Raw genomic sequence first — 12,747 nt, 5'->3', positions numbered from 1 at the left:
GCCCGCGCCCCTCCCCGGGGACTCGGACCCGGGGCCAAGCGGCGGAGGGCGGATGCGTGAAGTTTCCATTTTGTTTCCCTAAGGGGCAGTCGCGCTGGAGCAATTAGGCCGGCTCTATATCAACTTTGGCTGGAGGCGGGGGTGGCGGACGTGTGAGACACTGTCTGGCCTGGGAGGTGTCTGGAGCGTGTGTGGCGCTGTGTGTCTCGGTCTGTGAGTGGGTTTCCGTGCGTTTGTGGGGTGTGCGGATCTGTGTGTGTCTGTCTGGGTCTGGCGCGTCTCTGTGTGTCTGGGTCACGGTCGGTCCCAGGAGCATGAGTCTCCGGGTCTCCTTGCGCCTCTGCGTCTGGTTCTGGGTGCCTCTCTTGAGCGTGCGCGTCTCTGGGAGGCTGGGGACTTGTGTCCAGGTGTCTGTATCCAGGGCTCGGTGCTGGTGGGTCTGGCCCAACGTGGATCCCGAGTGTGTGTCATTGTGTGAATGTCTGTGTCCCCGACGCACCTATAAATATCCTCTGTCTGGACAGCTTGGCTCAGTCTGACTGGGACAGTGGTTACCAATGAGTCAAAGTTTGGGGCTGTCTGTGTTCGGGACTGCCTTGCCCTGAAGGGGGAGGTAGACCAAGGGTGAGGAGAGGGGTGTTTGAAGCTCCGGGGCTTGACCCCGTTGAGAAGTTGAGACAAATAAGCCTCAACTTCCGTCATTCATAGCCCACCCAGGTGGACGTTTGGTTGGGTGGGAAATTGACTGCTACCCCCTGGGCTCTGCGTTCTATCCTACATCTCCTCCCCCAGCCACCCTTTTGGGGACCTCTGAGCTTCAGTGTCCCCAACCTCACACCTAAACATCTCCTCCCCCAGCCACCCTTTTGGGGACCTCTTGCCTCTCTGAGCTTCAGTGTCCCCAACCTCACACCTAGGCACCCCAGGAGAAGGGGTACACTACCCTTCCTGCAAGGCCCAGCCTTCCAGCCCGGACCAGGAGCCAAGAGGCAGCTGCCACCAAGCCAGAGCAGTCACTAGGTGACTCATAAGCCAGTTTCCGCAAAGCGGCTGCCACAGTTTGTGGCCCCTGAGCCTGTACAGTGAGGCTCAAGAGGTAAAAATAACCCGTGACAGGCCCTGCAGGAGCAGGCTGGCGGGCTTGGGGGGTGGGTCCTTCCATTCACCTAACCCCACTCCCTGCAAAGCCTCGCTGCCCCTCTCCAGTGCCCCTCCCCCCAGCTGCCCCGTGCCAGGGCAGCGAGGTGCCAGGAGAACCTGCCCAGAGCCAGCGTTTGCGGAATTGAGTTGCATTAAATCAGATTGCTTCCCAAAGGCCCTTTGTGAACTCAGGAGGCTAATGAAATGCACGAGGATATTATTAAAATATGTTCGCACATGTTTAGAGAGAGTCTGCCCAGTGCTAAATGGTTTGCTGCCTGAGTCCCGCTCTGTACCTTGTTTTTACCCCCTCCTTCCATAAAGCTGCGTAGGGACCTCCCATCCAAGGGGCTGACATCGTGTCGAACTTGTCATTATTAGGCCTGGGCACTGTCAGACATTCTGCTTTTGTCCTTCCTTTGGGTTCAGGACTTAAAAAAATTTCCTTCTAATTAGCCCTTCTTGGGCTAATCGGCCCTGATGATATTTTGGCTGACACCAAGGTGTCGTTAAACCCGTCTGAGACCTGTGTGCGCAGGGGCCTTGAGTGGGACTCTTGGGGGTATTGCCTGGAGGAACCATGGTCTGTGCAGCTGGCCCCAGGGTGGCCTATTAGTCACCCTGTATTTTTTCCACAGGGCCCCCTACTTACTGGAAGAAAGCCTGGGGCAGGAGGAAGCAGCTTTAAAACATAGATATAATGTAACAGTTTGTTGCAAATGCTAATCAGATTTCAATAAAGACTCTGCTGAGGAAGCCTTAGGGCTTGGAGTTTCTTTATAAGAAAAGATAGGAAGGAAGAAGGGGAAGAAACTGAAAAAACGAAAGAGACAAACAGCGGCCCTGGGTGGTTCAGATGATCCCGCCGGGAACTTTGCCGATGGGTGTGGAGTTGGGCTGCAGGGCAGGGCCCAGGTGGCTTCTCTTCGACGAGAAAGACGCCCTGGCTGGGGCTGCCTGGGACTCAGTTTCCTTACCTGAAACATGAGACCCGTGAGGGTTGAAATCTAAAATCCTACCATCTTTTGAGGTGGGGCCTCTGGCTGGAGGCTTCCATGCCCGGAATGGTCCCCCTGCCAGTTGAGTTGGGTCCCCGGCGTGGTCTTCAATTGCCCCAAATTTCGAATCTGGAGGAGGCTTGGCCATCTCGGGGTCTTGCCACCACTTTATAGATGAGGGACGGTGGCGACGGGAAGGTTTTGCCCTAGGTCACCAACCCAGACTCAGGGTCACTTCTCACTTGAATGTGGAACTCAGGCCAGAGTAGACCCACCTTGGGGAGCTAGAAGAAATCGGTGGCACCCCTTTTGCACCCATGAGGGTGGGAAGTGGGATGCCAGACATCTGGAATGGCCTAACTTTAAAAAGACACCCCAGGGGCCCCATCTTTCCTGAGAGTCAAGGGGCGAGGGATGATGTCTGATGGGAATTCAGTTTCCACAGCTCCCCCCCACCATGGAAAAATACGCCATTCTTTAAAAAGCCAGGGGTCTCGGGATTAAAAACAGCTGGCTCGAGTGACAGCCCGCCAGAGATGACAGCCGGGAAGTTCACTGTGGCTCCTTTTGAGGGAGGGGTCGCCTTTCTTGTTGGTCTCTTTCAGTTCTGCGTTTCTTAGAAATGACCCCGGCTTTCTCCTTCAGCTTCTGTGTTTGCGGGGAGAGGGGACAGATGCTAACTGCTCTCCAGACTGAATGATGCTACCATAGTCCTTGGCGCTTGTGGCAGCATTTCTCCAGGGCCCTGGGAGGTGTCCCCTGCCCTGGACCCACCCCCCACACCTTTACGGTGGCCGTTTGGGTTTTTAATACCGCCAAAGTCATTGAGCCTCTGATTCCTCTCCTTCAGCCAGTTCCAAACAAATAGTCTAAAACAGCTTTCGGAAACTCCCAGGACACCCAGGGTGCTGATGGCTTGTCTGGCACTTGCTGTTCATGTGTAACTCTCGAAGCCAGGGCACCTCAACCTCGGCACCAGGATGCTGGGCCAGACGGCGCCGCGTTGGGAGGGAGGGGAAGGTGGTCCCCTGTGCTGGATGATCTCTGGCTTCTACCTGCTGGATGCCAGTAGCATTTTGCTCTCGCCACCAAGCTGTAACAACCAGAAATATCTGCAGACGTCGCCAGTGTTCCCTGAGGGGCACATCGCCTGGCTGATCAGTTATTGGTTTCTTTAATCAACGATTGGTTCCTCTAAATTTGGGGGGTGGTGGGAGGCAAATCTGAGTTGCCAGAAGGTGTCCAGTTCCCTGCAGAAATCAGTCCCTGGATAGAAAGGCTGTGGTCACACTCCAAGTTGGCGCCTGCCACTCACTCACTCAGCCTTTGCTGGGTGCCTGTCGTGTGCAGGGAAGGTTGGGGTGGGGGGTGCCCTCTTGATGAAGTTCCCAGGTTTCATTGTGGATTCGCCTGTCTTCGGAGGAGAGACTCAGGCACCAGTGAAAGCTGGTATTTCAGAACTTGGGTTAAAAACCGTGAGTGTTGAGAGCCAGCGTTTCCCTCAGCTGGCACTTTCAACCCGCGTGTTTTCCGACTCGGTTTTCGTCGGAGGTGTAACGAGGGGTTGAGTTTCGACTGGATCTCAGGTCGGGCAGTTGGCCGCAGCTTCCCGGAGGTCTGGGTTAAGCCCGCATGGCCCAGCGTGGCCCGGGGTCAGGGGCGAGCTCGGTGTTTGTCAAGACGCAGAATAACTAACAGCTCCTGCGTGTGCACACACACGCGTACACCCACATACACGTGCATACTCACGCGTGCACATGCGCCCACATGCATGCACGCGTAAACACCCTCGCAGTCGTCACACACACACTCAGCTGCTACCGCTGGCTTTCCCGCTGGCTTCCTTCTGAGTGGGGTACGGTGCCAGCTTCTCCTGGGCATATAAGAAGAAGAAGAGAGAAGAAGGTGCATGCGCACATCCCCCCCAAGAGCTGTGCGGACTTGGGCACACTCCCTTCGAGAGAAGTAAGGGGAATGGAGTGGTGCGAGCGGCCGCCAGGCAAGGAGGGTGTCGAGAGGGCTGGTGGCCGCTGGCCTTCGGGACAGCAAGATGCCTGTGCCCCCAGCAGCCCCAGAGCTGCGGCTAAAAACCCAAGGCCAGGGTTTTTAAAGGTTTATGGTTCGGTCCATCGTGAAAACATAAGAAAAGGTTCGAGAGGAGGGTACCGGGGTAGAGCCCAGACCTCAGGGTCCGGGTGGCTTTTTCGCTTCAGGTATCCTCAGCCAGAGACGAAGTTTGCAGGCAGCTCAGCAGCTGGGATCCTGCCCAGAGAGAATAACTGACAAATCGAACCTGGGAGGCTGTGCTCCTGCCGCCTTGGGCTCTCGTAGAGCGCACGTGCCGGGGGAGGGAGATCAAAGCCAAGGGCCCACTTTGTGCTTTTCCAAAGGTACCATGTGCGCGTGTGTGTGCGCGTGTGGGCACGCGTGGTGAGGGGCACGGGTGAGGGCAGCACCGAGCTTCGCCGGGGGCTTCCCGGGCGCGGAGAGCAGGGGCAGGGTGGCGAGGCCAGTGTTCTCGGGGTGGGCTGCAGAGGACTCTGGGGTCCGCCCCGCGGGGCCCGGCCGCTCCGCCCACCGCTGCCACATGGGCCCCGCGCGGCCAGGCCTTTCAGTTTCAGACACAGGACAGCAAGATTTTGATGTGAAACTTTGGGATTTTAGGTACTGGCAGTTCTTCCTTTTTTCTCACCGTGAGGGCCCCACAAAACCTGCCTGCAGAGTGTGAACGAGGGCCCGAGGGATCGAGACGCAGTTTACTTCTAAAGCTCGCTGGCTGTGTCACCTGTCGCTGTCTCCGGGCCCATCTGTAAAGTGGGGTCCTAGCAGCCCTTGCGTGCCGAGGTGCTGTGTCCTGCTGTCCCTCCTCCCGGAGGTGGCCATGGCCCTCCGTGAAGTCATGACAACACGAGCGTCCGTAGTCAGCCTCACTTTCTCTTCGGGTGACACTACAGAGCCAAATCCTGACACTTCGGGGGCTCAGCTGGGCTTTGTCAGGCTGTGGCAGAGGTGTCTGTCACCAAGCTGGCCGAAGTCCTGCCATGGCTTGCCGACAGGAGCGGGGCTTCGGCACCCTGGGGTGGGCCCGGAGCGGTTTGGGATGCCCCGGGCCTTGCAAGATCCACAGAACAGCTTCTCTCTTCTGTTGCCAGGGTGACTGATGGGTTTTTTTTTGCTTCCACTCCCTTTCCTAGTTGGATACAGAGAGCTTATTATGTGCCAGGTACTAGTGACGCATTTTTCTCAGTCTTCAAAACAACTCTGTGAGAGAGCTCTTGCTGCCACCGATTTTGCAGATGCCGAAATGGGATCAGAGAGGGTAAGACACTTGCTCCAGGTCACACAGCCAGGCAGTGACGCTCTGTTGGGATTCAGACCTAGGTTTCCGGCTCCCACCATGTCTCCGCACACCGCCTGAGCCCCAGCATTTTCTTTGCGAGACTTGACACCGCAGTGGTATTTTAGGCTTCGTGCTAGGACAGCAAGACCCCCCCGGGGCCTGCCTTCAGGGACGGGCGCTAACAAACCTCAGCGCTCGCAGCCAGGCTCGTCCCATCCTGGCAGTGCCCCGGCCGTTCCAGGTGCTGGGACCGTCACAGGAGAACAGGGACACAACCCTGCCTCCTGAGAGCTGCCGTTCCGGCGAGGACACACAGGAAGAATTGAGTTCATTTCAGGGAAGGGACCTGAGAGGCGACCAGAATGGGACCACCCGCAAAGCCTCTTTCAGGGGGCGCCCCCCAGGCTCCCAGGCTGGTCGTGCTGTTTGGGATTCAGGCACAGCCCTTGAGTCTCTCCTGTCAGACCTGCCACTCACTCTTGACTGCTGTGTAGAGAGCTGTGTCACGTCCGTTCCCTCTGGTCACCAGGCACCAAGGGGGTTGGGGACCGTGTCTGCTTTGTTCATTATATCTCCCCAGCCTGACAGGTAGCTCGTATGTGTAGGAGGCGGGAAGGAAGTGGGCAGGGCGGGCGGACGGACAGGCTTGTAGAAGAAAATCCTGGACAGAGAAAGTGCCGGACAGAGAGATGCCGTCAAGACAGAGGCTCTGAAAACCATCCTTTCTCAGGCGAGCACAGAATCTCTCCTGAGCCTCCACCCGCCCTCCGTGAAACGCTTCCTGCTCCACCGGCTCACAGCACAGTCGCCTGAGCCATGAAAGGGCCTTGGGCACAAAGTCTTATTTCGAAGATTCCAGAGACAGTTGCACTGTTTTGGGCAGGAAGCGGTGCCTTCGCCTCCGGAGACGGCAAAGCTGCACTTGGGGACCCGTGTGGACGTGTCCCCACCTCAGCCCAGTTGTCCCCGGAGAGATCTGTGGCTTTAGTGCTGATAAGAGAGAGCATCGAAATGACAAATGACAAAAACGCATCGCCAGGGCCTGTCCCTCGTCCCAGAAGGAGAATTTCTAGGGCAACTCTTCTCTGCACACACTCGCCCCAGACTTGGAGCGGTTTTCAGCTCCTCTGCCACCCGTTGGCACCCACGGGTGGAGCTGGTGTTTGCTCAGATGTGACGTTGAGATGCCACGCGTTGTGAGGAGTTAGGTGTGACTCACCTTCAGCGGTACCAGGTGGCGATCGGGTCGCCCTGGTGGTCCAGCAGTTCTAATGTGTGTTTGTTTTCCACTGGGCTGGGGGTGGGACAGAACAGGGCTGGGTCACTTGGCTTCCTGTCGGCGCCCGCAGGGAGCTCGCTGGGACGTCAGAAGCACTGGGAGAGGCAGACTCTGGCTTCCCTTCCCTTCACATATGTTTTAACTACAGCCATTTATTATTGTATCAGTGGGTTTAGGAAGTGGTTCTAGTGGCAGGAAAGAGAGTTTTAATTATTCGGTAACAAGCGTAAATTCCCCAGTGGCTCTGGGATCTGAATGCTTGGGTAAAGTTTGCTTCTGGCCTCTGCAAACCCGTCCTCCAGGAAGGGGCTCCCTGTGACCCCCAGCATGCAGCGCTGGGCTCCCCCAGGCTGGACAGATACAGCCAAATCCTCTGAACAGTCAGTCACGCATGGGCAAGACACCACCTTGCCTTCTAAGCTGGGAGGAATCGCCCCCCATCTTTTGTCTCTAACAGGGACTTTGGTGGCAGGGGGAGGGGTTGCATGTCCAGTCCTGGTGAGGGTTGGTTGAACTTCTTTGTGTGATCTTGGCACAAAGTAGGTGTTCAGTAAACAGGGACACATTTGGTGAGAGAATGGAGTTCTCATGGCCTCGTCCCCACCTCGTGGCTGCTGGGAGCTCGCAGTGATGATCCACAAACCGCTCTCGTGTGACAGGGCCTGTCTGTGGCAGCTGTCACCTTTGATCTTCTCTGATGGGGGCATCATTGATTCCTGGCGTGCGGGTCACGTGGGCTTCAGGGGTGGGACAGTCTCTGTTGGTCCTTAAGGTCTCCAGGAGCTGATGTGTCCGCCCCGGGGGTAAAAGTGACGGACCCGGCTGTGGCTTTGTGGGGACATCAGTAGTTTAGAACATAGAAACATGTGCTTTTATATATACAACTATACATCTCAGACTATGTGAAATATGTATATGTTTTTTATGATTGTAGACTATTTTGAAATGCGTGCCTCCCTCTCACCCCGCCGCCCCAAGGCTGGAGACTCCTCTGAGGTCCCTCAACTGGAGTCCCCACTGCTGTGACCAGGACTGAGCCTGAGCCTTCCCCTGGCTTTGCCCTGAGGTCGCTGGGGCAGGTGAAACTGGCTTCCCCGCCTCTGACCTCAGAAGCGGGAGCAGTGGGGAGCTGAGTCACTTTTCCAGCAAAGTGTGGGCCAAGCCAGCTGCGCTTTCCCAGACGAGGTTCTTCAGCCCCAGTGGGCCCGGCTACCTGGTCGTGCCCTGGTCCTCCGAGCTGAGCGCCCCAGCCTGCTGTGCGCCCCACCTGCCTGGCCTTGCCCATGAGCGTCTGGGCAGTCAGTGGTAAGTGGGGCGGCTCCTGAGAGCATAAGCCAGGCCTAAGCTCGTTTTTGATCTCACCTGCGTCGGTTTGCCCGCTAGGGTTGGACGCCCCCGACGGAGAAGCTTTTTCAGGCTTTGCAAAAGCTGTCTGATAAGGTTCAGATGTCTGGCCAACAAGGTTCAACCCAAGCCATGTGGGGTGATTCATCCAAGAGGCCACATTTGCATTAGGAAGTTCTCAGAATTTGCATGTGGCCACAACAAACGCCATTTCTTCATCAGCCTAAGTTTTATGGCAGGTAAAATCGCTTTGATCTGTTATACCTCCAACTGATGTCAGCTGAGAGGTGGCGTGAGAATTTGGTCTTGAAGATGATGTGTTTCAAGTCTCATCACAGAAGGGAGAACCTCTGTGTTCTATTGCTACACATAAGGAATAAAAAATAAAAGTTGATGCCAAGACTTTCACTAAAATTATGTATGTATGTGCTTACTCCCTTTACGTTACTCACATGGCTACACGTTGTAAGAACTTCATCAGCGTCTTAAATAACCCTCCAGAAGAAAGTCGGAAGTGAAAGGGGGAGGTAGGGTCCGTTCGCTCCCCCAGAGTCCTGCAGGAATTTAGTGGCTGCCACCATCCCACTCTGCCAATTCCCAGGTTGTCAGGCTGATGTGCTGTGTGTGCTCACAGCTCTAACTGCCTCCCCCAAAAACAATTTAGCTGGCAATAATTCTGTAAACCCATGAATCAACTTTGCGCAAACACCCTGAGCAATTTCTTGGTTCTCTTTTTTCTACTCTGTAATTGGTGTCTGTAAAAGCCAAAAGTTCGGGCTTGCGGAAGGCATGATTCATTTATTGGTGTCTGTGCCTCTCCGTTATCATTCAGTCATTTCAGAGTGCCGTCCTGGTGAGCCAGGCGTGATTCACCCAGGGCTGAGCCTAGCAGCCGACGGGGTCCTGGCCATCGGGGGAAACTGTTTTCTAGTGCACTTAGGGTGCGGGAGAGAGAGGTGGGTGTGTCGAGATGGCGGAGGGTCCCATTGGTGAACACAGCCGATTGAATGGCACCGGCCGGCTGTTTGAGCAGCACTCGGACTGCTGCTTCGACCGTTACGATAGACCCAGCTACATGTACTCGGCTCTCGGCTGTGTCTCGCCCGTGTCTGTGGATCCCCATGTCTGAGCAGGCTCACATGTGGGATGCCCCCCATCAACCCTGGAGCGGAGTGTCCGTGGGAAGCCACAGATGCAGAGGATGTTGCCTTTTTAAAAAGTCTGCCACTTGGGTCCACCACGGAACAGTTAAATATCTAGGCTTAAATGTCGGGGCCACTCCCCTCCACCCCCCATTTTTCTAACAACAGCAGTTTTTAGATGTGTGCGGTGGTCGAGTTTTTGCATTGTTCTGTGAAGCGTGTGAACATGCACGTGGAGCTGCTGATTTTACCTGATTTTATTAGTTACTTTTGGCTCTAACTAAAATTGTCACCGTCCTCCCACCAAGAGGGTAATGGGCATTGCTTGCCACGTGGCCCAGAGGTGTAATTAGGGGTCCGGCTTCCGGTCATCCATGCAAATCTAGGCCTTTCCCTCAAGTACGTAACCCAAAAAGTCGCTCGTGTGTGTTAAGTGTAGGAATAGTTCCTCCTGCGGCCGGTCCTCCCTGCAGGCTCGTCTGGCCGATTCTCCACCTGCCTGGCTCGCATTGCTGCCCTCGGCATCACTGAATGCGGTGCCCCCCGTGTTTGTGAGTCCTTAGCTCCGATAATCTGTCGGTCAGAGGAGCATCCAGTGCATGTTTATTGAGCTGCGTTGTGGCTTTGCAGGTGTGGCTCCGGGGTCAGTGTATGGCATCCGCCCCTTCCCGCCCGGGACAGACAGTGCTAACCCACCGTCCACTCCCGCTGGGCTCACATCCCCTCTGAGGCATCGATTGCTCCGTTGCTCTCAGCCGGGGTTCAGGGCGGGCTCAAGCAACGAAGTCGCTGTGACATAGATGATCCTGAGCGGGAAGACTGGACATTTCACAAGGTCTGCGCGGAGAAATGGCTGCCTGGGAGAGGGGTACACACTGCAGGACCCCTGCCTGGGAGGGGGAGTCGCTTCCACCTGCAGCCACCGGGACCGCCTATGCGCCTCGTGTCACATGGAGGCCTCTGGGCTGCCTGACAAGTCAGGGACCGCCACCACCTTGGAGCGATACGGCCCCTACCTTAGGTTGGTCCCTCCCAAACCAGGTGAGATCTGGAGTAAGACACCCCACCCAGGTTCCTCCTCAGCCCCCGACAGTGCTTCATTTGTCTCTTTAAAATCAAAGTCTCGAACTCAGACGTCACTGAAGCCTCCATTTTACCTTGCATCCTCTTTCCCCTCCCTGGACATCTTGAGCGCCCCTGACCGAGCACATGGCAGCATTCCTTTACACTCTAGTGAGAACGAGCTCTGGACCTTTTCCCCAGAATAGACTCTGGCGAGTGGGGGCGGACCGAGAAGAAGAACAAGCAAAGGGAGAGGCTGGGAGGCGGTCAGCATCCGGGGAATGCGCACCCAGTGCCCAGCGTTGCTTTGTCCACTTGATTGTTTTCTCGGTGTCTGCCAGTGACATTGTGGCTTTTCGAAAGCCAGCTATTTTCGGTGAGTCACAGATGCTCACAGCCCTATGCACACCCCGCTGCACAAGGAGGCTGAGCTAAGGCTCCTGCCGGCTGGCCGCGGAGATCACTCGGCCAGGAACTGAGCTCAATTTGAGCTTGGGCTGCGGGATTCCGAAGCCTGCGTTTTGTCACCGCCCCTGAGCTCCAGCGCGAGGGCAGAGCGAGTTTCGGGGCTCTCTGCTGCTTCGTCCTTGGGCTTTTCCTTGGGGTCCTCTTTTGTCCCTTCCTCCACACAGACACCTTCTTGGACGTGTCACCTGGCCATGTCCTCGGGCTGAAGGCCACAGGAAGTAGGAGTTTGTCCAGCATCGGAAGAAAGGGGTCACCATAACCTGTGGGGGGATGGGCAGGTCCGGGCTCCCCGAGCAGTGCCTTGTGAGGAGTTGAGGGAAGAACACAGAGACGTTAGGATGCGTCCTCTTCAGCTCCCTTCTAAATTCGGCCCTTGTCAGTTCTTCCTGAACATGAAAGTCACCTGGCTCTGAACCTGGACACTCAGGCTGCACCTGGCCGGTTCCTGGGGCTGGGGTGGGGGGCCCGGTGGTTTCAGGGGTGGTGGGGTTAAACCGCCCCTGGCCACCCCAGGGCCCACACTCGCCCGTGGCCAAACCAAGGAGGAGGGGCGGGAAGGCGGACACAGGTCAGTTTGCAGCCCAGAGCTCTGGCGCTAATCACAGGAGCCCAGCTAATAATCACATTGTCGCCGGGGCACCCCGCGCTGACGGGGGCGCCACGTGTGCGTGATGGTGTCACACTCGCTTGTCCCCCTCTGGGTCGGGCCATGAGCGCTGCCGTCGTCCTCGGCTTCCAGTGCAGGCCTGGCCTGTTCTGTCGTGTTCCAGACCAGGAGCTGTAACAGCTGAGGCCCCCTGTCAGCGCAGCCTCGGGGGGCGACCTGGGCTTTGTTTGACGCTGCCCTCAACCTTGGCCTTCTGGGTTCTCAGTGACTTCCGCAGGCTTTCTGCTTCACCAGGCATGGCTCTTGCTCCTTTGTAGGGGTTTTTGGGGCACAGGACGACAGGGGGCCATCACGGAGAGGCAGGAACAGGCGACTGGTGGCCAAAGGCAGGATGTTCCAGACACGAGGCTTCCTTGTCCCCGGCGCCCCGGATGAGCCCACGCTCGTCCCTCTGCCCTGCCACCCCTGCCCCTCCTCCCTTCTCACCTTTCTTCCTTGTAAAATGGGCGTAATTGAACCCAGGGCTCTCGGGCGGAGGCGGACATTCCGGAGACCCCGTCAGACCCCGCCGGCTGTCCCTCTCCTGTAAGTCGTAAAATGTCCTGTTGCAACCTGCGTCTCCTCTGCTGTGACGGTTTATTGCGACGTAACTTACAGACGCGAAGCATATGGACGTGAGTGTGCACGGTGGTGGCTTGTGGCAAACGGGTGTGTGTGAGGCAAGTGTCCAGATCGAGATGTAGGGCCTTTGGGCTCCCCACCGGTGGCCTGCCCCGCCCCCTAGGCCGTCCCTGCAGCTCGCCCCCCAGAGGTCACACTGTCCCGGCGTGGAATCAGGCTGAGCATCCACCAGAGGTCACACTGTCCCGCCGTGGAATCAGGCTGAGCATTCATTTCCTCTCGACTGGCTTCTTTCTCGCGGCCCCCGACGTTGGGGGTCCGCCGTGCAGTGTGCATCAGAGCTGATCTCTTTTCATGTCGGGGTTTTAGACAGGGGCGAAGGGCCTGTGGAAGGGCCCAGCTGGCCCGGAGGAATGCCTGCCGAGGGCCGACGTCCAGGCGCCTCCGCGGGCAGCGGTTTCTGTGACCTGAGTCTGGGCCCCATGCACTCTGGGTGCTCGAGGCCCAGGCGTCCGTCCAGCCCCGGCCGGGGGCGTCTCAGGGTGAGCCCTTGGAGATGCAGCAGGCTCCACCTCTGCTGCGGCCCTGCCAGCCGCCCCTGCCAGCCGCCTGGCCACCTCACCTGGCGTGCATCCCTTCATAGGGAATGAGGATGTGGGTGACTCCAGACAGGTCTGAATCATGTCTGAGGGAGGCAGTTACTCAGAGGCGGTGTGCACTGCGGCCGACTTCCTGCCGGCTGGCGG

At 57.2% G+C, this 12,747-nt stretch overlaps 2 long non-coding RNA genes across 2 annotated transcripts; one reads left to right on the top strand and one right to left on the bottom strand.

Annotated features, from left to right (window-relative positions):
- Positions 1 to 848: 848 nt before the first annotated feature.
- On the top strand, positions 849 to 8,503 carry LOC112471011. The gene is made up of 2 exons (XR_003043167.1): positions 849 to 4,528; positions 5,333 to 8,503. It is a non-coding gene; the product is annotated as an uncharacterized LOC112471011 (long non-coding RNA).
- A 1,876-nt stretch (positions 8,504 to 10,379) lies between these two features.
- Positions 10,380 to 12,732, bottom strand: LOC107196406. The gene is made up of 2 exons (XR_001517792.2): positions 11,867 to 12,732; positions 10,380 to 11,073 (listed from the first exon to the last, which is right to left on the bottom strand). It is a non-coding gene; the product is annotated as an uncharacterized LOC107196406 (long non-coding RNA).
- Positions 12,733 to 12,747: the final 15 nt, after the last annotated feature.

This window comes from Pteropus alecto, unplaced genomic scaffold (genome assembly GCF_000325575.1).
Source record: "Pteropus alecto unplaced genomic scaffold, ASM32557v1 scaffold45, whole genome shotgun sequence".
Taxonomy (NCBI): Eukaryota; Metazoa; Chordata; class Mammalia; order Chiroptera; family Pteropodidae; genus Pteropus; species Pteropus alecto.
The sequence above is the reverse complement of the archived record's forward strand: the minus strand, read 5'-3'. Positions and strand labels throughout refer to the sequence as shown.